Source organism: Sminthopsis crassicaudata, chromosome 4, assembly GCF_048593235.1.
Source record: "Sminthopsis crassicaudata isolate SCR6 chromosome 4, ASM4859323v1, whole genome shotgun sequence".
Taxonomy (NCBI): Eukaryota; Metazoa; Chordata; class Mammalia; order Dasyuromorphia; family Dasyuridae; genus Sminthopsis; species Sminthopsis crassicaudata.
The window spans coordinates 380975838-380987620 of record NC_133620.1 but is presented as its reverse complement, the minus strand read 5'-3'; the positions used below and the strand labels follow the sequence as shown (position 1 = coordinate 380987620).

The 11783-nt window shown below is 37.1% G+C and overlaps 1 long non-coding RNA gene across 1 annotated transcript in view; it reads right to left on the bottom strand.

Moving 5' to 3' along the window:
• The window catches only part of LOC141539509 (uncharacterized), a 177804-nt gene that overhangs the window by 77150 nt on the left and 88871 nt on the right, over nt 1–11783 (bottom strand). The gene's annotated exons all lie outside the window — the stretch shown is intronic.

Below are 11783 nucleotides of genomic sequence, written 5' to 3'. Positions count from 1 at the left end.
GGTAATTCGTATCTGATTGGTCCTCTTTCCACAGATTGCTTCTTACATGGCATAATTTGAACAACTAAAGGTCTCATAACTACATTTCCTAGTTCATTGTAAAGGCAAGAAGTGCCAAAGTTATACTCATGTTATCTTGTTTATGTGTTCTTACACTGCAAGACCAATTCTTCTAGAAAAGAAACACAGCTCTTTAAAATATGCTATGTCTATGTGATCCTGCAGAGAAGGAGGCAGAGGAAGGTGACGCTAACTATATTCACGTATTTGAAGATTGTCATGTAAGAGAAAGTCTCAAATTGTTCTACTTGGCTTCAGGGGAAGGAACAATAAGTGGAAATTGCAGAAAGGAAAAAAAAAAACAAAAAAAACAACTTAGTTTTGATGTCCCAAAATGTCTCCTTGAAACCTAGAGCTGCCTCAAGTGGTCATAGGAACATAGTTTTTTTAAAGGATTTTATGAAGAGCCTACTACACACACCAGATATTGTGCCAGCTACATCCTATTTAATCCTCACAATTCCTGGGAGGCGGGTACTAGTATTATCTCTACTTTACAGTTGAGGAAACTGAGGAAGACTGATAAAGTAACCTCTCCGGGATTGAACAGGCAGTGGGTGTCCTCATTCTGAGTTCAATTCCCTTTCAATAAAGCAATCAATACATATTTATTAATCACCTACTGTGAACTAAGTCCTATGCTAGGTGCTAAGAATGAAAAGACAAAAATAAAACAGTCTCTGCCTTTCAGGAACTTACGGTTCCTGCACAGCATCTGGTGCTTTTTAAAAAAAATCTGTGTCCTCTTTAACATGTATCGGACTACTTGCCATCTAGAGGAGGGGAAGGAGGGGAAAATATAGAAAAAAATAAATAAAGTCTATGTTCCTAGGACCTCCTGAGTGAGCTCTAAACTTAAAGAGATATATCCTGACCTCAAATCTAAATTTTCTCCTCTGCAATCTCCATTCATGGTTCCTAGTTCTGCCCTCAGGGCTAAGTAAAACAATTTGAGGCACTTATATCAGAAGACACGAAACATATATAAATAGGTATAAAAATATAGATATTAAATACAGGATAGCATTAGAAGAAAAGGCACTGGGACCCAGACCGTTCAAAGACAGCTTGATGGCGCATAGAAGATGGTGCTTAAGCCCAGTCTTAAAGGAAAAACCCAGGATGCAAGAAGTCAAGATGAGCAGACCAAGAAAATTTCTTGGAGCTTAAGACTTGAGCTGAGCTTTGAAGAATGAATAGGATTTGAATTTTTTTAAAAAAGAGCATTTTTCTGGCTGTGGATAGTGCAAACAAAGGCATAAAAGCATTAAATGAGCAAAGAATGTGTGTAGAAGAATAGATTCCAATGAGTGCCAATAATGTATCCCCCAAAGTGGTCACGTTATCTGAATTCACATTATATATTTTCTTTGGACTAGAAACAGTGATCATCTTTGACATGATCATAATTTTGAATTATGTGAATTTGAATATATGGGACAACTTCAGAGGATTCATTAATTTCCACTAATCAGGACCTTGCTAGAGAAGTTGGGGAGTAATAGGAGATAAGATTGAATAGATGGGGAGAAGTGGTGTGAGGAAGGAAGAAATAAATGTCTTTAATATCCTATTAGGGAACCACAGAAATGGTCTGATAAAATATATGTAGCCATTGGGGATCCTTGGGCAAAGGAGTGATGTGATTCAATTAATGTTTTAGGAAGATTAGAGATGGGAGAGATTGTAGGTAGTTAAACTAGTTGGGAAGCCCCTGAAGTACATTTAGGCTTGAAATAAGAGACAGAACAAGAGTGGTGACTGTGGGTATAGAACACTTCATATTTGCTGAAACTGATAAATTTATCAGCTTAGAAAGGAAGGAAAGGATATTGGGAAGCAAATGCAATGCAAAAATAAGGTAGCAATACAAGTTTGAAAAAAAAGGAAAAAGAAGCATGCCCATCTTCATTTCAACCACAAGGTATAAAGTAGCTTTCTTGAATAAAAATATATCTCTTTAAAGATAAAAAAGAAAGAAAAGACTAAAAAATATTTAAAAGGAATCTTACAGATACAAGATATAACAACCATAAACAAAAGTATTGGATGAAAGCAGAGAAAAATGATGATTACATTATTGACTTATCCTCTGAGAATTTATAGGCAAAGTCAATAATAATATCCAAAATGTATATGACACGTTCACATTTACATTTGTTATATGCCTTAATTATAGCTGCAAACTTGTGGGATAGGCAGGCATTATTATCCCTGTCAGACAAATGGGAAATTAAGCTCAGAGAGGGAATGGGATTTTTCCAAAATCACAAATCAGTCTTTTTATGCCATATCCCCAACTCTGCTATCTCCCAAGTAGCCTTGAAATATACAGAAACGTGGATAAAATATTTCACCGTTTTTATCACTGCTACAACCATTGTCTTAGGCTCAAAACCTTGGAATCATCTCTGAATTCTATCCTCATTATAGCTTACATTTCTATGTGTTTTGAGTTTCCAAAATATCTCTCTTACAATATATGAAGTGCAGTATTACAGATGTCAGGGCAGCTGGATGGCACCGGAGTGCACAGAGTGCCAGGCCTGGAGTCAGGAAGACTTCTCTTCCTGAGATCAAATCTGTCCTCGGAGACTTACTAGCTGTGTGAGCCTGAGTGAGTCACTTAACCTTGCTGGCCTCAGTTTCCTCATCTGTAAAATGATCTGGAGAAAGGAATGGCAAATCACTCCAGTCTCTTTGTTAAGAAAACCCCAAATGGAACCAAAGAGTCAAGATTGAATAGCAACAGCTACAAATATTATTTTATCCCTTTTACAGATGAGAAAACTGAGGCTGAGAGGTTTTTTTTTTGCCTGAAAATACAGCTAAAGAGTATTTATTTGAATTAAGATTAGTATCCAGATACTCTGATTGTAGGTCCCATACACTAAATTATGCTGCCTCCACCAGTTTCTGGAGGAGTTAATTCACTCAGTTTTGAAACTCCCATCTTGGGTCTAGCTGCTTTGTTGATTAGAGAGTAACTGCAAACTCAACTAATCTATCAGATTCACAGACTTCATATTTCCTAAATCTTACCTTTCTACCTTCTGCGTAAGCTCAGGAATTAATTCTACTATACTTTCATCGTTTCTGGAAAGGGCATGTTAATTGACCTCCCCTAATAGCTAATGCATCATCCCTATGATTCTTCTCACTCCATTCCCTGTCTCTATATGTATCTCTCTGACTCTCCCATATACACGTTGTTTCACTATTAAAATAAGGTCCCTGCAGGCAAAGATTGTCTTACTTTTGTGTTTATATGTGCATTTGCACAGTGCCTGCTATATGATGAATACAATACATTTTTTTTCATTCATTCATTTATTTCTAAACGCCCTCACATTTGCTTAGGCAGTTGGGTATAATGGAGAGTGCCAGGCCTGGAGTCAGACTCATCTTCCTAAATTTAACTATGCCCTCAGGGGCAGCTAGGTGGCGCAGTGGATAGAGCCCCAGCCCTGAATTCAGGAGGACCCGAGTTCAAATGTGATCTCAGACACTTAACACTTCCTGGCTGTGTGACCCTGGGCAAGTCACTCAACCCCAAATGCCTCAGCAAATAAATTAATGAATTAATAAATGAGTGAATGAGCAAATAAATGAATGAATAAAAATAAATAACCTCAGACACTTACTAGTGATTTTAGGCAAGTCACTTAATCCTGTTTACTTCAGTTTCCTCGCCTATAAAAGGAGCCGGAGAAGAAAATGGCAAATGACTCCAGTGTCTTTACCAAGGAAACCCCGAATGGGATCATGAAGAGTTAGACACAACTGAATAACAGCATCATTACATTTGCTATAACAAGACAGACTCTGGAGATCAGCTGTGTGGAAACAGCAAGAGCATCAGACTATGGAAATCAGCCGCTCGGTACCCCAAGCAGCGCACAAGCTGTTTGTCTCTAGATGCAGTCTCCTCTTCACCCATGCTGGATGGTCAGCGCACACACACACACACACACACACACACACACACACACACACACACTGTCCTTCCCCTTCTCCATCCCCCCGAGCCGCTTCTGCCCATTGTTCGTTGCCAACTTCTCCACACATTCTGCAAATACAGTTTTCACATCCAGTTAATATGATACTTAAGCGGGGAACTTGAGAAGCGAGTAATCAGCGCAGCCCCTAGCATATGAACAACGGATCAGAGAAGTTCTCTCTCCTGGACAGCAATTAGCAATGAATGAGGAATGAAAATGAACAATGTGGTGGGGAGTGTGGGAAAAGCACACACACTCCACTCTCTGGCCTCCCAGTCCTTCAGGCTTCTCTCTTAAGTCCAGTTTCTGTTTCTAAGTTTCTTTTTTCTGGCCTTTGTTGCCTGATAAATTGGCTTTGATCCCTCAGCTTCCTGGGGCTGTGGGCTTATTATCTTTATTTGGAAATGTGACTGACACTAGACCAGAAAGTACAACACAGAGACTGAAGAAGTGGAGCCCGAGGGCCAACTCTCTTTTTATTTCATTGAGTATAGAGAAAGTCATGATTATTCCTGAGTGACATTAAGCAGCCCAGAATCTTAAGCCCTATGAAGTCATTTATATAACATCATTTAGGTGCTTTAACCAGATCATCCTTGGCTCCACCCCCTTCCTATTAGTATTGAGGTCATGCTATAAATAAATGTTTATGAGAAGCTGTGTGAGAGTAATGAAAACACCAGTTCTGCACAGAGTCATCTGGCTGGGGGGGGCAGCAGGCTGATGGAATCACCCTCAGTTTGGGACTCCTGAGTGAATCTCTAAGGTCACATCAGCCAACCTAAGTACACTCAAGGAGCTCAGCTTTAGTGCATTCTAAGAGCCATCAGAGGAGAATAGAGTAGTCAAGGCCTGATGGAAAGCATATGGTGAGGAGACGGAGACTTTGGCCATTTCAGGAAAACTGTCAGAAAGAAGCACCAAGATTTAAGAAAAATTTGTTTATGCAAAAAAATACAGAATTCCAAAACAGTTTAAGACTGGAGTTTGCATTTGGGTTTGAGGTTGTTTTTTTCTTTCTTTTTTTTTTTTCTTTATACGATGGATTCATTACAGGGTTTCCTTTCATCACAAATGCATTTAGAAAAAGGGTTGGTTTATACTGAACTCTAGAAATACAATTTGATCTCACTTTATCTCTTCCTCTTTATCTCATATAATGGCTGTCTATGCACTATTCCTAATATATGCCCCATGCTTAATCATCTCTATGCCTCTTCTCACACTGTTTCCTATGCTTGGAATAGCCTCTCTATCACCTCTCACTTCCTTACTCCTACCACTACACCTTCTTCTCTAGCTGCTGAATTTCCATCCAGGCCAATTGAAACGCCTCCCCAGGTAGCTTCCCCCATACCTTTAGGAAGGAATGACCTTCCTCCTCTCTACCTCCTAAAGCACTTTTCTTTTATCTATCATGTATTATGTTTTATTAGAGCTGTCTGTCATGTCATATTTCCCTTATTATCATCAATCAATAAGTATTTATTAAGTACATGCCAGGTATGGTGCTAAACACTAATGATTTAAAGTAAAAAAAAAAAAAAAAAAAAAAAAAGGTAACAATCCTTGTCCTCAATGAGCTTATGTTCAGTCAGAGAAAATAACATGCAGACATGTAAAGTAATCACAAAATATATAGTATACTGTATTATATTACATGATTTAATATGTGGTTTCTATAGGTAGTTTTGGGGCTGACACTAGCAGTTGGGAGGGAAGAACAAGAAATCAGACCCATTAGGTAAAAGATAGCACCTGCGCTAAACTGAGTTCTGAAGGAAACTAGAGCTTCTGAAACGCAGAGGTAGGAGAGAGATCATTCCAGGCATGGGCAATACTGTGGATATAGAAGATAGATTGTCCTGTGTGAGGAATAGTAAGACAGATAATTAGTAGGTCATAAGAGCGTTTGAAGAAGAATAAGATATAAATTTGGAAAAGTAATTTAGCACCTACTTGGTGGTGAAAACCTTAAATGCCAAATGAAGAAGTTTTTATTTGACCTTAAATATAATAGGAAGCTATTGAAGCATCAGGAGGAGGGGGGATATGATTAAATCTATATTTTAGATTTAGATGTGACAATCGTGTGGAAGGGAGATTGAAAAGTGAGACTTGATTCAGAGAGAATAATTAGAAGGATGTTGTAATAGGCCAGGAGAGGATGGATTCGGATCTTAACTTGGGTGATGGCCCTCTGAGTAGAGAGAAAGGGCAAATCAAGCAGATGTTATCGAGTTAGAAACCATGAGACTTGACAAAGTGATTAAATATGTGGGGAGAAGAAGGAGGACCAGGGATGACTTCAAGATTGGCAACTCAGGGGACTGGAAGGCCGGGTCATGCTCCCATCAGAAATAAGAAAGTTAGGAAGGAGAATGGATTTTAAGGAAAAGATGATGAATTCTGGTTTGGATAGGCTGAGTTGCCTAGTGTCCTATGTATTCCATTCTCTTATCTAAACTTCACATTTCCTGCAGCACTTAGTACAATGACCTACACACAGAAGACTTTTAATAAATATTTGGCGATTTATAGTTGAATATATTTATTATAAAAGATAATTCTATCAGTATGAATTTATGGGAGAATTTTACAATGTATGTACTTTATGTACTTACACATAATAGCTAACATATGACTCTTAAGTATTGCAAAATGCTTATTGTTTCAGTTTATCCTCACAAAAGCTCTTTGAGGTAAATACTACTATCACACCCATTTTATAGATTGGAAAATTGTGACTAAGAGAGGTTAAATAGTTTACATAGGATTGTATAAAGATGTGAGACAAAACTCAAACTCAATTCTTCCTGTCACCAAGTCCGATGTTCTTTCTATCTTCTATTTATCTATACTTCTCATAAGATAACAGCATGGTGAGTGGAGAACTAACATGGTTAGGAAAGCCTGGGTTAAAATTTTGCTTTTGAAATATAATAGGTGTGTGAAACCTTCTATTATTCCTAAAACTAAAAGTTACAAATATGCTTTGCAAACGTGGAAAAATTTCCTAAAGTGAAATCACAAATCTGGAGAGAAGAGGAGAGAAGAGGGAGAAAGAGAGGGAGGGAAGGGAGAAAACATATACCCTTCTACGAAGCAATATCCAGAGATAGTGTGATCTAAAATTTCAGCATTTATCTGAAATACTGATATGAGGATGTCAGTTTTGATCTCTGACAGACTGGTTTTTTGGCACTGAGGAAATCTCATAACTTCCTTGCATCTCCATTCTCTGTTTTACAAAGAGAAGAGAAAATAAAAGAATCTCGGGGCTCATAAGGATCTCTCAATGAGGTCACCTACTCCATCCCCTTATCTGCAGGCGGGACCATTGGCTAGCAGCTGAGATAAATGTTTTCTGTTCCATTAAAGGCTTTCCAAGGCAGCCATCTCACCACATCCCAAGTAACTCATTCTAGGCAGAAAATCCTTCCATGTAGCTCATACACAGATCCTTTAATTTCCCCAGAGCCAATTTCTACGGTCCTTCCTTAGTAGAAAATAATCCTAGAACACCAAACTCTTTTGCTATCTTACTGAGATACCGTGAGAACAAATTAGATACTGTCTATGAAATGATTTCAGCTTCTTGGGGCCACAAGCTGCACATAAATACAGAATATTATTTTCATTAAAGGAGCCAGTTCTATAAAAAGGCTCTTTGCACATTGAATTGCTATAGAAACAGGGAAAAAAAACAAAACATAGTTCTATACTATGCATTTATTTAATGTGCATATTCTGTGTATATAAAAGATCTGGTAAAGACCTCAAGAGAGAGAAAAAAAAAAGTTTTTTGAACTAACAAAAGAAGGACCTCCAGAGAATCACTACCATTATTGGAGCAATTCTCATTCTTTTGGAGAGTGGATCAAAAAGTAATTTTGTAGGGTAGGGGCACCCATGGAGTTCTATTTTTGGAAAAAAACTAGGCCAAAGAGGGATCATGTACCCTACTTAGCATCCCAGGCCACATTACAGCAACAGCCACAAAGCTGGATAGGGACAACCAAAGACAGTTTTACCTAATCTGAATCCTAACATCCACCAGACAAGCTCTCTTATACCCCAGGTTGAGCCTCTCCACATTTAAATAATAACTTGGATAAAACTGTAATAATAATCTTTATAATAGTAATAATAACAATAATAATTAACTTTTAATCTGCTGGTCCCATAGCCAGAGTCTATTACGCCAAATGTGCTTGGTTCACATTGACTACTTCCAGAAAATAGCACTAGTCTCAGTTTTCATTAAAGAAGGAGAGTCTGGAATGGTCTTGGATTTTATTTCCCAAGAAGAAAAAAGAGATTTTTTTTGGTGTCCTTTTTTTCTTCCTTTTCCCTAGATAATTATACGCAAGCCAGTGTCATAATTATAGAAAATGTGTTTTTTCCTCCTTTTCTTTCCCAGTGAGGAATATTGTCAGAACCTGTCTGACCCTAGTATCAGTGGACAGGACTTGCTTAGCTATAAATGGAGTGGTGTGTCTTAGTCCTCAGAAGCAACTTCTGGGAGGATAATGGTCAGCAAGGACCGTAGAAGGAAGAGGAAATGCCAGGAGAGAGAAGGCTTGTCTGGCCCTATGGTAAAGCTAGGGCAAAGAGAGAAGTGCGATTCTTGCCAAGACAAGGAAATTAATAATAATAGTCGCCAACAGTTACACAGTTCTCCCTAGTGCCAGGAACTGTGGTAAATGCTTTACACTTATTATCCTACTTGATCCTCACAACAACCCTAAGAAGTAGCTGCTGTTATTGTCCCCATTTTACAATAATTATAATAAAATAATGGCAATAATAATAACTAATATTACATAGCACTTACTATTGCTAGGCACCGTGTTTAGCACTTTAACATTATTATTTTCATAACAACCCTGGAAGTTAGATGTGATTATTGTCCCTATTTTTTAATAATAATAATAATTAACCTTTATATAGCCCTAGGTGCCGGGAACTGTTAAATGCTTCACAATGATTATCTCATTTGATTCTCCCAACCACCTTGGGAGGCAGAGGCTATGTTATTCCTATTTTATAAATGAGAAAACTGAGGCAAACAGAGATCAAGTGACTGGCCCAGGTTCACACAGATAAGCGCCTGGCACTAATAGGCGCTTAATAAGCATTTACTGATTTGTCTGAGACCAGATTTGAACCAGGCCTGGTTTTCTATTTCATCACCTAGCTGGACAGAGAAGAATTTCCCTGACTTAGGTCAGAGGTTCGCTAAAGCAAAGGTGTCAAACACATCCCAAGTAGCACAATTAGATTAAAATGGTACCTGGAAAACATAAAAATAATCATAATAAAATAACAATCAACAAAAAATAAATAATAATCAACAAAATTAATTAAATTAATAATAAATGAAATACAATAGAACATAAATAATGATAATATGTGGCAGGGGCGATTCTTATGTAAGGGGAGTGGTCCTTGTTTCTATTTGAGTTGGACACCTCCCAGCTAAATTAACTTGATTCAGAATGGCTATGAGAAGCTCCAAGAGAATGAAGGGAGACTATTGCCACCTGCTGGAATCTTTGCAAAACTACAGGAAGAGCTACCTGTTGGGAAACTTTTAAGATGGCACCTGTTGGGAACTCTACCTAGGTACATATTTGAAATGATCTGGGGAAAGGATTTTTTATTGGAGGCTTTTTATTTTTTATTTTTTTTTCATGAGACTTACTATAAATTCTACCTTGTTTTCTTCCAAGTGTTAATAGCGCTTTCCTTCTTTGAATTTTGTGCTGGTAAGGAGCATTAACAATGACCCACTAGATAGAGTTGCCATATAGCATGTTTACCAGAGTTTACAGGTAGAGGCGGCCGGGAATATTACAATCCCACAAAACTATACTTTATTTCATTAAAAGGAAGCATAAAACAGTGGGGAAAGCATTGGATTTAGAGCCAGAGAACTCCAGGTATGAACCTGAGATATTAGACAATATCAATGGTGTCAGGGTGTATATTGACTTAGAAAACTATAAATGAACATTATCTATGTCGCATTATATTATTTTAAATTTTGTTAATCATTTCTCAATTACATTTTAATTTGGTTTGTCAGCACTGGGAATTTTGTAAGTTGCAACTCTGACATCACTATACTAAATAACCTTTAAAGTTATAATTTGCCTTAAATCTAAGTCAAAACCTCTAACATAGAAGTTATAGGGGCAATTCTGATATTCAATAAAAATGCATATTTTGTTTCATTACGTATATTCTGGAGGATTATCCAAAGTCTGTCAATAAACTATTATTTTGTTCTACTCAACATTGTTTGAAAAAAATTAAGGTCCTTCTTAGTTCAAGTGGCTAAGAAATCTTGTAAGAGGGCCAGAGGCTAAATTGAATATTTTTACTACATACAGATTTTTACCATAATGATATTTTCTCAAGTGAGCCTTGACTTTACGGGTCAATCAATCAATCAGGCACTGGGATTATAAATATAACCTCAACCTCAAAGGGTTTATGTTCTACTCAGCAGATACATATTCACAAATAAATACAAACTGTATAAAATAAAATAAATGGGGAGGATACCCTAATAAGAATGAATATAGAAATTCTTGAAAGAGATAACATATTAATTAAAGGATAAGAATCATCCTTTCCTAAGTGATTAAATGGTTGAATCCTTTTTTCACATCAAAACTCTGCCTGCTTTCAATTTTTTTTCTAATTGGACAATACTTTATATCTGGTCAACTCTGAAATTTTCCCCGCTGTAGGGAAACATCCTTGAAATGAGGGTAATGGAGTGATGACATATATATATATATATATATATATATATATGTAACCTAAGGGTTTTGTTCTTTTTTTGTTTTTGTTTTTGTTTTTTACCCCATTGACAAGTAGCATAGCAATCTAGCCATTGTAATTGTTTTGGTGCTCTCCAGATCCAACTGGATGGTACATTTGGACAGTGCACAGTCTAAATGAATACCAAAAAGTAAAAGGAATAATCATCTGCAGAAAATTTCATCTGCAAAAATGATCTAAGTGCTTAATATCTGACCTTCCCAATATCTTAAAAAAAAAAAAAAAAAAAGGAATGAAGAAAACAAAACAAACCAAACAAATAACACTGCCATGTACAGAAATTTTAAAGCCAAAAACAAAGCCCACTAGAAAGGGGTTTCTGCTGTGAATCAATGAGTTTTATTTTGTGACCTCACAAATGCAGGTGTTGGAAGATGCTTAAGCAGCATTTCTTTGCTTCACTGTAGTGTATACCTTACCTGATCCCATAAAAAAAAAGGTAATTTTCACATATGCAAGCTACTCTAGATTGGCTCCCAAAGGACAATTGACCAACCAGAATTTGTCTCAATGATGTAATGCTTTCAACTTGGTGTCTCATTGGTGGAGGCAGTTGTCACTTGATCAGCCAAAGCATTTCAGGGCTGACATTCTATGGGAAGAAAAGCATTTTCTTCTCTAATGTGCACCTCAGCGGAGCTCTGATCAAACCCACAGCTATTTTCTCTATTGCATCCAGCTTCTGAAATTACTTTTACAGTTTATGGTTGTTCAAGCTTTGGTAGATTCTCCTTTAATTAATCTAAAAGCCCTGCTGTAAGTACTGTATTGCTATACCCTAAGTACTTTATAGACTTTAATCTTCTCTACATCCCCCTGACTGTCTTGGAAAGATAACATCAGCATTATCCCTAGTTTATCCACATA